We start from the raw sequence: 13,297 nt of genomic DNA, 5'->3' as shown, positions 1-13,297 counted from the left end.
CTCTGTGTGACACCTCGGGAATGACGAACTACAGCTTACCTGCGGCCGCCGGTAATGAGGAAGGAAGGAAGTGGGCGGCTGCTTAGTGACGCCGCTGTGATGCCACACAAACCGTTCCCTTAGAAAGGAGGCGGTTTGCCAGTCACAGCGACGTCGCTAGGCAGGTAAATATGTGTGACGGGGTCTAACAATATTGTGCACCACGGGCAGCGATTTGCCCGTGAGTCGACGCACAAACAACGGAGGCGGGTACGCTTGCTAGCGATATCGCTGCGTGTAAAGCCCCCTTAAGTCCTATGTAAGCAAAGAAAACAGCTCCAATCTGCAGCCCCTCAGTCTATCAGCTCAGTCTGCACTGAAAGAAGCCCTGCCCCTTCTTGTGATATCATTCCCTCACATGGGCATGACATCACCACAGGTCCTGTAGCCCTCTTGGATTAAGCCTCCACCGTACATGGAACAGCTGATCATGTGACCCTGACTCCTCCCCTCCATGTGACATCATCACAGGTCCTGGAAGCACAGAGCAGCCATATATCTAGTGTGCGGCTCTGCAGGTGGAGGTAGGTGCAGGGTATTATATATCTAGTGTGCGGCTCTGCAGGTGGAGGTAGGTGCAGGGTATTATATATCTAGTGTGCGGCTCTGCAGGTGGAGGTGTGTGGAGATTCCCCATTACTGGGCTCAGGCTCCATACACATTAGATGCTGGGGGAGAACAATCGCTCTATAGAAGAGAATTCTCCTGATTGCCCCGTGAAGGATGGATATGGACAGGGACAAGATGGCGGAGAGGATATTCCACCTCACCCTAGAGATCCTCTTCCGGCTTACTGGAGAGGTGAGAGATTCTGATGACGTCACATTACATCATTCTTATCTATGGGAATAACAGATGGACAGAACTGGAGAGGTGAGGACTCTGGAAATGTCTGGAGTGAGATTTATTACTGTGTCTCTCCATAACCAGGATTACACAGTAGTGAAGAAGACCTCTAGTGAGCGCTGTCAGGCCCCTGTGTCTGAGGGATGGGGAAGACCCCTGAGCCCAATCACTGGGCCTCCACCTCACCCCCCGATACAGGAGGACATCAATGACCAGAAGATCCTAGAACTCACCTACAAGATGATTGAGCTGCTGACTGGAGAGGTGACACTGCTGGGAATGCTGGGACATTATACAGTAACGCTATGAAGGGATCGGGGGTGACGGTATCATTGTATGTGTCAGGTTCCTATAAGGTGTCAGGACGTCACCGTCTATTTCTCCATGGAGGAGTGGGAGTATTTAGAAGGACACAAAGATCTGTACAAGGACGTCATGATGGAGGTTCCCCAGCCCCTCACATCACCAGGTAATAGACAGGACTAAATACACACGGCCTATAATTATCTGTATGTAAGGAATGAATTCAGTCCCTGTATGTGTCTCCTCCAGGTCTATCCAGTAAGAGGACAACACCAGAGAGATGTCCCCGTCCTCTTCTCCCACAGGACTGTAAACAAGAAGATCCCGATGTTCCTCAGGATCATCAGGTAGATGGAGAGAAGGTGCCATGAAATCTCCCTATGATGTGTAGACGGCTGTGAAGGTCTTGTGCTCAGTCTTGTTTTATCCTCCAGTATTATATGTGTTATACTTGTGTAATGAGAGTGGTGGAGATGGCAGGATTAGAGCTGATCATAGATGGGACTTCTCTATCTGTCTGTGACTTTTACAATATTTGTTTCAGGGTGAAGATCTGCCCCATATTAATACTACAGAGACATATGTGAGGGTTGATGAGCGGAGTAAAGAGGAGATTCCTACAGATAACCGCCCAGGTGAGTAGTGACCACTATATGCAGAGAAGTCACAGATTCTTCTCAGTCACCGGCTGTGGCTGCTTTATCAGGGTTATAGTCCGGCCATAGGAAATGGTCACCATTCTGCTGCTAGACCCCCACATGCTCCTCCACCCAAAACTGTCCCCATTATTTTGTGCATTGGACGCCCTTCTGTTGGAGTGAGATCTGTATCAGCCAGATCTTACAGGTAGGATCCACTCTATCCCCTGAAATTAGAAGACATTGACCCTTAGCTGCCCAGATCTCTAATCTGTAAAGCCAAATGACAGTGTACGTAGAATGTGCAGACAACTTAGAAAATCATGGGAAGAAGAAGAATCTAATCTGTATGGTGGACCCCTAAGAGAAAGCGGAGGGTAATGATGCTGGTGACGTCGTAGATTCTTAGTTTGGTGCCGTGTTCTCCAGGTGAATAAAGATTGATTGTTCTCAGTGGGAGAAACCAAATAATAATCTTGTAGTTGATGAAGAGATTAGTGATGAGCGAGCATGCTTGTTACTACTCGGTACTCGCACGAGTATCACTGTACTCGGTCTACTCGGCGGGGACCGAGTAATCTCGCGATACTCGTGCTGTACTCGTGGTCTTCATTTCTGCATGTTGGCGCTCTTTTGAGAGCCAGCCCTCATGCAGGGATTGGCTGGCAGACCACTGCAATGCCACAGCCCTGTTAGTTGTGGAATTGCAGTGATTGGCCGGCCTGGACAGCGTGACCGAGCCTTTATACCGGCCGGCGCGCTGTGCTCTGCTCACAGCTATCCAGACAGTCAGTGCAGGGAGAGTCGCTGATTCAGGGAAAGCTTTGCGGCCCTTTATAGCTTTTTCAGTTGCAGGGCTGCAAACAGTGTGACCAAAAGTCCTTCTCAGGACTATTCTAGTTGTATACAGGCAGGCAGGGTATAGCCAGGTCGGAGTACAGTAGCAGAGTCCTTCTCAGGACTATTGTTGCTATATACAGGCAGGGTATAGCCAGGTCTGAATACAGGGTAGTGACCAGAAGAGTCCTTGTCAGGACTATTGTACCAGTATACAGGCAGGCAGGCAGGCAGGCAGGGTATATATAGCCATTCCTAGTGGTGACCGTATACCAGCCTTCATCATATCTGGGGCTTGTGTACACAGTGTAAAACAGTCCAGATAGTGTCTGACTTGTCTGTAATTGTCGCTCCCCAAAAAAACCTGTTAGGTTCTTAGTGCGTCCGTGCTTGGTTTTTAAAACCGCACGTGTGTGCCTGTCGGTGGCAGCGTACAGGTGCACTTGTGTGCAATTTCCACAAACTTTGATATAACGCACAAGTAGTGAATACACGTCAGCACAGCATTGCAAAATGCGCAAGGGTATTGGCAAGGAACAAGGAAGTGGACGTGATGGTGGTGCAGGCAGAGGCCGAGGTCGTGGGCAAGCTCTAATTTCGCCACAACAAAGGGCCACATCTAGTCGCTTGCACGTCCTGTCCCAAATTCTTGGGGACCGCAGCAGTACACCGCTCTTGAACCAAGACCAGTGTCAACAGGTTGTTAGTTGGATAGCAGATAATGCTTCCAGTCAGATTGGCACCACCACAAACACTCTGTCTTCCACACGGTCAAGTGTCAGTAGCCGTGATACTGCACCGCGCATTTCTGAACCTGATCCTCCTTCCTACCACCAGGCTGAGTACACGTCCTCCTCGGACATTAATGATCCCACACTTGGACACTCGGAAGAGCTGTTCACGTTTCCATTCACACATTCTGGCCTCTCGCCAGCTCATATTGAAGTGGGTCATGAGGAGATCATCTGTACAGATGGCCAAATATTTGAGCAGCCACGTTCTCACGAAGTTGGCAACGTGTCTCAACAAGTGGTGGACGATGATGAGACACAATTGTCAGGAAGTCAGGAGGAGGAGCAGGGTGCGGAAGAGGAAGACGACGTGGTGGATGATCCAGTAACTGACCCAACCTGGCAGGAGGATATGCAGAGCGAGGACAGCAGTGCACAGGGGGAGGGAGGCGTAGCATCACAACAGGCAGTAAGAAGCAGGGTGGTGGCCCCAGGCAGAAGTCAGGCAACCGTTCCCCGGAACAACACGACGACACAAGGTGCCTGTACAAATGTTAGGTCTTCCCGAGTCTGGCAGTTTTTTAAGTTGGCTCCAGATGATTCTAAAAAGGCCATTTGCAACACCTGCCGTGCCAGCATCAGCAGGGGTACCAAAACTAGCAGCCTGACCACCACCAGCATGATCAGGCACATGTCAGCCAAGCACCCGACTTTGTGGGAAGTACAACAGAGTCGAGGAGCAGTGCTTGCTGATGTCACTGCTACGTCTTCGCTGGTTGTGCATGCGAGCCAATCCCCTGTCCATGCTGCCTGCGAACAAGCCTCCTCCACTCCTGCACCTGCAGTTGCCTACGCAGAAAGAACACCATCATCAAGCACGTCCTTGTCCCAGCGCAGCGTTCAGTTATCCATTCAGCAAACCTTTGAACGCAGGCGCAAATACACTGCCAACACCCCACATGCCACAGTTCTAAATGCTAACATTTCGCGACTGCTTGCGCTGGAAATGTTGCCTTTTAGGCTGGTGGAGACAGAAGCATTCCGCGACCTGATGGCGGCAGCTGTCCCACGTTACTCGGTCCCCAGCCGCCACTATTTCTCCCGGTGTGCCGTCCCCGCGTTGCATAACCACGTGGCACAAAACATCACACGTGCCCTGAACAACGCTGTTTCACCCAAGGTCCACCTAACCACAGACACGTGGACAAGTGCTTGTGGGCAAGGCCGCTACATCTCATTGACGGCACACTGGGTTAATATTGTGGAAGCTGGGACCCAGTCTGAGCGAGGGACGGAACACGTCCTTCCCACACCAAGGTTTGCAGGCCCTACCTCAGTCAGTGTTTCACCCACACTCTACAGCTCAGGAATGTCATGCTCTTCAGCCTCCTCCTCCTCCTGCGCATCCTCATCCACTGTACCCTCCACACCAGTCCCAAGCTGGAAGCACTGCAGCACTGCCTCGGCGAAGCGGCAACAGGCTGTGCTGAAGCTAATCTGCATCGGTGACAAACCCCACAATGCAGAAGAGGTGTGGACAGCTCTGAAACAGCAGGCAGATCACTGGCTCACACCTCTGAACCTAAAGCCAGGAAAGGTCGTGTGTGACAATGGCCGGAACCTGGTGGCGGCTTTGAGGCGAGGCCAGCTGACACATGTTCCATGCGTGGCCCATGTGCTCAACCTCGTGGTTCAGCGGTTTATAAAGTCATACCCAGAGCTGTCTGATCTGCTGGTAAAAGTTCGCCGCCTGTCTGCACATTTTCGAAAGTCACCTACTGCTTCAGCCGGCCTTGCCGGCTTTCAGCGCCGTTTGCATCTTCCGGCTCACAGACTGGTGTGTGATGTCCCCACGCGTTGGAATTCAACTCTGCACATGTTGGTCAGGATATGTGAGCAGAAGAGGGCAGTTGTTGAGTACCTGCATCACCTAAGCCGTCGGGAAATGGGTCAAACTCCACACATAACACCTGAGGAGTGGAGATGGATCTCAGACCTATGTACCATCCTCCAAAACTTTGAGGACTCCACCAAGATGGTGAGTGGTGATGACGCCATTATTAGCGTCACCATACCGCTACTCTGCCTTCTAAAACGGTCTCTGCTGAAAAACAAACATGATGCATTGCAGGCGGAGCGCGATGAGTTGCAGCAAGAAACAGTAGTGGGTGTGGGTGATAACACACAGCCCAGCCTCGTCTCATCACAACGTGCAGTGGAGGACTATGACGAGGAGGAGGATGAAGACATGGAGCAACTCTCCGGCCAAATTGAGGATATGACATGCACACCAGTCATATCCTCGGTTCAGCGTGGCTGGCCAGAGGACAGGGTAGATGAGGAGGAGGAGGAGGAGGAGGACAGCATGTTCAGTCATCTTGTTGGTCAGGCTACTGAAGTCCTGGCTGTTAAGAGTCTGGCGCACATGGCTGACTTTATGGTAAGCTGCCTGTCTCGTGACCCTCGCGTTAAGAACATCTTGGCCGACAATCATTACTGGTTGGTAACACTGTTAGACCCACGCTACAAGGAGAACTTTTTGTCTCTTATTCCCGTGGAGGAGAGGTCAACCAAAATGCAGCAGTTCCGGAAGGCCATAGTCACGGAAGTAGGCAAAGCATTCCCCTCACAAAACGCTAGCGGCATAGGTCAGGAATCAGTGGACAACCGAGGCGTACAGCCGAGAGAGGCACAAGTCCAATCCGCCAGAGGTAGGGGAACAGTCTTTAAGATGTGGGACAGTTTTCTCAGCCCCTCACGTACCACAGCCCCTGAGGTGCGGGGTAGTGCCACAAGAAATCCTAAGTTTGCCCAGATGCTGAAGGAGTACCTTGCAGATCGAACAACTGTACTCCGACATTCCTCTGTGCCTTACAATTATTGGGTATCCAAGCTGGACACGTGGCATGAATTGGCTCTCTACGCCTTGGAGGTCCTGGCCTGCCCTGCCGCTAGCGTTTTGTCAGAGCGTGTTTTTAGTGCCGCAGGTGGAATCATTACAGATAAACGCACCCGCCTGTCAACTGAAAATGCTGACAGGCTGACTCTGATCAAGATGAACAAGGGTTGGATCGGGCCAGACTTCACCACACCACCAGCAAATGAGAGCGGAATTTAAAGTTTGCCATGTACCTCCACTCACCCATGGGTACACACTTCTGGACTTTGGATAATCGCTGGACTGCTCCTCCTTCTCCTCATGCGCCACCATGATGACCGTTACAAATTGCAATACTTAGGCCTTTGTTTCAGGTATACCCCCAGTGGTAAATTTTTTCGCCCATTCTTTGCAGAATGGACATTACAACGACAGGAGACCCGCTCCTTTGCAATGGGAACAATGTTTTGAGGCCCTCATGCACGTCTCTACCCAGGGACAACGTGGAGCCTCCCAATTTTTGGCTGCCCTGCCAAAGGGCTATACTACAATAGACCCACTTCCTTACAATGGGCACTTCAAGTTCACAGGCCCTCATGCACGTCTCAACCCAGGGACAACGTGGAGCCTCCCAATTTTTGGCTGCCCTGCCTAAGGGCTATACTATAATACACCCACTTCCTGACAATTGACACTTAATGTTTTGAGGCCCTCATGCACGTCTCTATCCAGGGACAACGTGGAGCCTCCCAATTTTTGGCTGCCCTGCCTAAGGGCTATACTATAATACACCCACTTCCTGACAATTGACACTTAATGTTTTGAGGCCTCATGCACGTCTCTACCCAGGGACAACGTGGAGCCTCTCAATTTTTGGCTGCCCTGCCAAAGGGCTATACTACAATAGACCCACTTCCTTACAATGGGCACTTCAGGTTTACAGGCCATCATGCACGTCTCTATCCAGGGACAACGTGGAGCCTCCCAATTTTTGGCTGCCCTGCCTAAGGGCTATACTACAATAGACCCACTTCCTTACAATGGGCACTTCAAGTTTACAGGCCCTCATGCACGTCTCTATGCAGGGGCATTGGTGAACCTCACAATTTTGGACTGCCCTGGAAAAGGAAAATACTACAAAGACTCACTTCCTCAAAATGGGCATATTAGACTCAAGAGGCCTTCATGTACGTCTCTTCTCAGGGACATCGGAGTGCCACACAATGTTTTCACGTAAAATCTTTCATGTATTAATCTCAAAAAGTAACATACACCAGCTCTATCTCACTATTGGGTATGTGCCCTTAACATTTCTGCCATGAAAAATCATTTTGGGGTCATTTTGGAAGATTTTCTGGTGAGTCCGTAAAAATGGCGTGAAACGCGGACAAAATTGTTCACAGCTGTGACTTTTGAGTGATAAATGCTTCAAGGGGTCTTCCCCATGCTGTTGCCATGTCATTTGAGCACTCTTCTGAGACTTTTGTGCCATTTTTAGGGTTTCTCCATGCTGCCGGGGGGTCATTTCACAAAAATACTCGGGTCTCCCATAGGATAACATTGGGCTCGTTGCTCGGCCCGAGTACACGAGTATCTTGGGAGGCTCGGCCCGATCTTCGAGCACCCGAGCTTTTTAGTACTCGCTCATCACTAGAAGAGATCTAAGTAGTCTGGAAAGCTTGCTTTGTAATATCATTTATTTCATTTTTGTTCACAATTAAAAGGCATCATAACTACAAGATTCAGTGACAGACATACCATGGTGCAGCCACATTGGGGCCCTGAGGGCCGGAAAACACATGGGAATTTCCTTTGTCGGTGGCAGCTTTAATACTAACAGGAAAAGCAGGGGCCAAGATCAGCTGAATGCATATGATTATGTTGAGCTGACATGGGCCCCTTCCCTCACCTGTTAGGGACGTGCAGGAGGGAGGATTCATCACCTCTGCAAAAGCCGCGCAGAGGATGTCTGTGTCTTAGAGCTAGAAAGGAGTCTCCACCCACCAGCTACATCTGCAGCAGAGCAGAAAGGCCGCTGTATAACAGACAAGGCCCCTACCTCCCATCATGGCTGAGTTGCCCCCCTTGCCCCCCAGGAGGAGGGGAGGCTGCACCATAAGAGGAGATGGAAGTGCAGGCTCCAGAGAGTAGACTTAAATGTCAATTGTCCAAAGTAAACACACACTTCAAAACTGATCAAAACAACAACCTGAGCACCATAATGTTCAGGTATGAAGTGAGAAGCGTATATATCGCAAATTTTTTAAAAGTACTTTATTAATTATAATAATTTATTATTATTTAAAACTTTATTAATGCAACTTCATAAACATTTAAAAACAGGGAAAACCCACAAAGTGGAGCACATCATCCCCAATTGATAACCCTCAAAAATACAAGAATAAATTCACAGGCATATGTCACTGTATACAGCCATTGTTGGTTGGCAACAGAGACAGTGTATATTTATTTGTTTATTTATTTATGGGACACGTATAAACCCAATCATTTTATTACAACATCGCCACCATGCCAGCCAACAAATGGCAGCCCAGTTATGAATGAATATAATTGAATACAGTTACTTTTAGAGATACTAGCAGTCTGTTGTCAATGCTTTTTCACAATGCAGAATTTCCCATGGTAAGATACCCAATTTCTACATAAGCAATTCTGTATGACTAATCAGCTTTCCGTATCTATAGCTGCAACTAGATAATATTGGGGCTATAGCATCCACCGATCAATAACATACAATATGTAATATAACTGTCCACAGTGTGCATGAAAAATACTGATTCACAGTGGTACTGGTTTCTGCCTTGATGGGAGGATGGTACAGCCCTCCAATGCTGACAGCCATGCGGCAGGCAACTGAAAACAGACGGTAATAGATATATATGTGACGCCCTGGATCCCAGGTGTCACAGGTAATTACATCAACCACATACACACACACCCCCATCCCCTGTGAGGTCACACACATGGCACCCGAAAGGGAGACCTGATTCCTCCCTCAGGGCCAGTAGAGCACACCAGGTGGGCGGAGTCAGGTGGAAAGGCACGCCCACCAAGGAGACTACTGTCCTGGGGCAGGAAGTTCAAACAGATAAGTTTTAAGTTGACAGTGAGTGGTAGTCGAGCAGCTGTCAGGGACCCGGGTAGGAGCCTGGGCCCCTTTGGAAACATCAGGCAGGCAGACGGTGGTGGCCGTCTGCAGGAGTACCGGTACAGCAACCGGCGGAACCGTACGGACCAGGCCTGGGTTGGAGCCCGCCGATCCCGAACCGGGGAGTTAGCCGTGTACCGGAGCACCAGAAACCGGGTACTCAGACCCCGTCCTAGCTTAGAAGCCACTGAGTATAGGCAAATTAACTGATTGCTGGCTGGACCTCACGGGTTCATCCACACCCAGAGTCCCGAAAGAAGGCAAAAGCCCACCAAGACCGGGTGAGCGCCACCGCCAAGGGCCAAACACCCGATGGGCCAGCGCCTGCGGGCAACTGAGGGCTCCTCCGGCAGCTCAACGCCGGGGAGCGGGCCACCACTGCTCAGGCAGGGGGGCCGAAACACAACATCCATAGGTGCACGGGAAAAAAGGCCACCATCAACCCCACAGGGGACATCAGCAGCCAGCCGCGGGAACCGACCACATCCGAACTTTGGTTTACCAGTGACTCTGAGTGTGAATCAATCGTGAGTACACAAGTGCCATCCGGGCACGACACTACACCGCGGCACAGCACCCTGCACCCCGACAACAACATCAGCGCTCCAGTCCCCGACCGCTCCGGGGCCCCGGGACACACCGCCCCTACCCACGGAGGGGCTAACATCTAGGCTGCAGCCGCGATACCGAACCCGGATGAGCCCGCCTTCACCCCAGCCGCAGCGGTGGTGCATCCCGTCACCACGACCCGTGGGTGGCGTCACGACCCGTTGGACGACAGCGCGGTCCTCCCCGGCTGCGCGCCTCGTCCCACACCACCACCACCCCGCTACCTCTCCCCTCTAACAGAGCGACGTGGCCCCCCGATCCAGAGGCGCTCGTGCCACCAACAACCCAAGCCCGGACCTTGAGCGGCTCGGCCCGAGCAAGCGGAGGAAGCGGCCGGGCCCCTCTCAGGGCGGTACACATCCCATATGTACTATAAGTCTAGATAAATGCGTACTAGCTGTCAACAATAACGCATATTCCTAATAACCTGGACATCACACTGAATAGTGCAGGATAAAGAACAATATACCTTAAGAGAGGGTCACCTGGGTGAGCTCTCCACCACCCCTGACGTCGTGTTCGCCTTGCTTCTTCAAAAGGGGCGTGTCAGGGTGGGGAGATGTCTGGGTATTTTAAGATAGTAGAGCAGCCAATGGCAGAGGCGATTTAGACAAGCCTCCGAAAACGCCCCTGTCACATGACATAGTGACGTCGGCGCATGGGGCGGTCGCCGCTTGCCTTTGTTAAATAACTTCCTTAGATGCGCGCGCTAGGACACAGCGTGACACACAATGACCACGTGAGGCGTGCATCAGGAAGTGTAAGGAGCGGAGACCGGCGCATGCGCACCACCAGCGGGCTGGGACTTAGTGTGAGCACACTCACTGCACAGCAATGTTAACGATAATTAGGAATAAGCATCCTCAAAACGACTAAACAGGGGTCTGTACGTTGGTGTGTGTGTGTATATATATATATATATATATATATATATATATATATATATATATATATATATCTATCTCTATCTATGTGCATTGCACTCCACATTCTCCAGTGCAGACAGTGTTTACAAACTGTTTAAATAGAAAAGCAATGCATTTCAATATATACATTAATATTTATGTATCTTGATGCTTATATGCATCATTGTTTAATGCCAACAGTTCATAAATATTTGGACAGAGAAGCAATACATTTCAAACACAAGGGGATCACATTTGTGATCCACTAATATGCTAATTTACTAACAACGATATCTTCCAAAAGGAAACGCTATTTGTTAAGGGATGTGTCTAAAACAATCCTAACATACAGACAAATAAGACACTGCAGAAAATTGATTTTACCGGAAGAAAATTCCCCCCATAACAATCCTAAAGATAACCCTATCTGGGAATGATATTAAAATACATCCTATTGAATCTAGGTTCTTGTCGCTTTTCCGCAGTGTCCATCTTGTATCAAGCTAGATCTTGTTGCTCGCAGATGGGAATAAATTGCTGGAAACAAAGTCCCACATAACCGCCCATTGGACAGCTCATCTAGGACTAAAAAGAGCAAAGAATTAAAATCACAAAAGCAACCCAAACTAAAAACCATACCCATCCATAAAAGAAAACCCTATTATTTGACAAAGAGGGGGACTAAATCTTATATAAAGTACCTCCTAAACAGACCCCAACTATAGAAAAGAACCAAAGCCTTCATTCTCATTTTATCCCTGTGGGGCCAAAGACCCCAACCTGTAGATCCATCTACACTCTAATCTAGCCAAGGCTTGACCAAGATCCCCTCCCCTGGGCCCAAGATGAATCTGGTCTATGACACGGAACTTCAAACCATTCGGATTGCAATCATGGTACTTTTTAAAATGCCTCGGTATCGTTTTTAATAGAGATGGATCTTCTATTGTATGGGCATTTCTAATGTCTTTGAGGTGTTCCAAAGCTCTAACTTTGAACTCCCGTGTCGTAAGGCCAACATATATCTTGGCCCAGGGGCATTCCGCCTGGTATATCACGCCACTTGACGAACAGTTACGTGTCTACCAAATGCCAAACGTACGTGTACCGTCATGATTTTTGAAGAATTTAGTCTTGATACAATTTCCGCAGGCCTTACAAAGGCCACACGGAAAGAAACCATTCAACGGATTGGAGACTTCTTTGTTTTTGATTTTTTGATGGGCCTCATAGTGACTGTGCACAAGAATATCCCGCAAATTGCGGTAACGTCTTGCCACCATTGATGGTTTTGAAGAAATATAGTTGTTTAAAAGCGGGTCCGTTTGCAGGACACTCCAATGTTTTTCTAGAATGGCCTTTAAATTCCTCCACTATGAGTTGTACGTTGTTATTACTCTAGTCACATCAGGCCTTGCCTTGGATCTGTCTGTGGGGGCAAAGAGGAAATCATTTCTATTGCTATCTCTTTCACATTTATAGCCATTTTTGACACTCCTCTTGCTGTATCCACGTTTGATGAATCTTCGGGTGATATCTTTTGATTGAGACTCAAAATTTGCATCGCTGGAACATATCCTTTTGGCCCTTAGAAATTGTCCTATAGGGATCCCATGTATAAGAGAGGGCAGATGGGAGGAGGTGGCATGCAACAAAGAATTTGTTGCAGTCGGTTTACGAAACATATCTGTTTGTATAAAACCGTCATCCAATACCTCAATTTGGAGGTCAAGAAACTCCAAACGTCTGTCGTATTTGTAAGTGAGTTTGTTGTTTAATTCGTTTTTGTTGAGCTCACTCATAAACTCAACTAGATCCCGTTCTGATCCAGACCACAGAAACCAAATATCGTCAATGTAACGCATCCATTCCTGAACTCCCGACACTGCTGGTATAATATCGCCTAAAAAAAGATGGCGCTCCCAAAAACCTAAAAATAAATTGACATACGAGGGGGCACATGAGGCCCCAATCGCTGTGCCCTGTAACTGTAAATAAACCCTTTTGTTAAAAGTAAAAAAATTGTGATATAAAACAAATTCCAAAAGCGTCAATAGGAGTTCAGAAATGGATGCGTCGACATTGCTGGTCTGTAAAAACCATTTTGTAGCCCGGAGTCCATCGGCCTGTTTGATTGATGTATATAAAGCTTCCACGTCTGCTGTCACCATGATCATCTCCCTCTCCACCTGAATGTGACTTATTCTCCGCAACGCGGAAGTGGTGTCCTGAATGTATGATGGTAAAGTTGCCACAATGGGCTTCAGAAAGTGATCGATGGTGACAGAGACGAGTTCGCACAGACTGCCATTACCCGATATTATAGGTCGCCCCGGGGGGTC

The 13,297-nt window shown here is 49.0% G+C and overlaps 1 protein-coding gene across 2 annotated transcripts in view; it reads left to right on the top strand.

Annotated features, from left to right (window-relative positions):
• Window positions 1–1,439: 1,439 nt before the first annotated feature.
• The window catches only part of LOC142259080 (uncharacterized), a 123,341-nt gene continuing 111,483 nt past the window's right edge, over window positions 1,440–13,297 (top strand). For both annotated transcript variants that reach the window (XR_012727923.1, XM_075331599.1), the window contains exons 1-2: window positions 1,440–1,535; window positions 1,733–1,823. The gene's annotated coding sequence lies outside the window, so the exon portion shown is untranslated. The remainder of the gene's footprint in view (window positions 1,536–1,732; window positions 1,824–13,297) is intronic.

This window comes from Anomaloglossus baeobatrachus (assembly GCF_048569485.1).
Source record: "Anomaloglossus baeobatrachus isolate aAnoBae1 chromosome 5 unlocalized genomic scaffold, aAnoBae1.hap1 SUPER_5_unloc_25, whole genome shotgun sequence".
Classification (NCBI taxonomy): domain Eukaryota; kingdom Metazoa; phylum Chordata; class Amphibia; order Anura; family Aromobatidae; genus Anomaloglossus; species Anomaloglossus baeobatrachus.
Note: the sequence above shows the minus strand (reverse complement) of the source record. Positions and strands in the feature narration are given on the sequence as shown.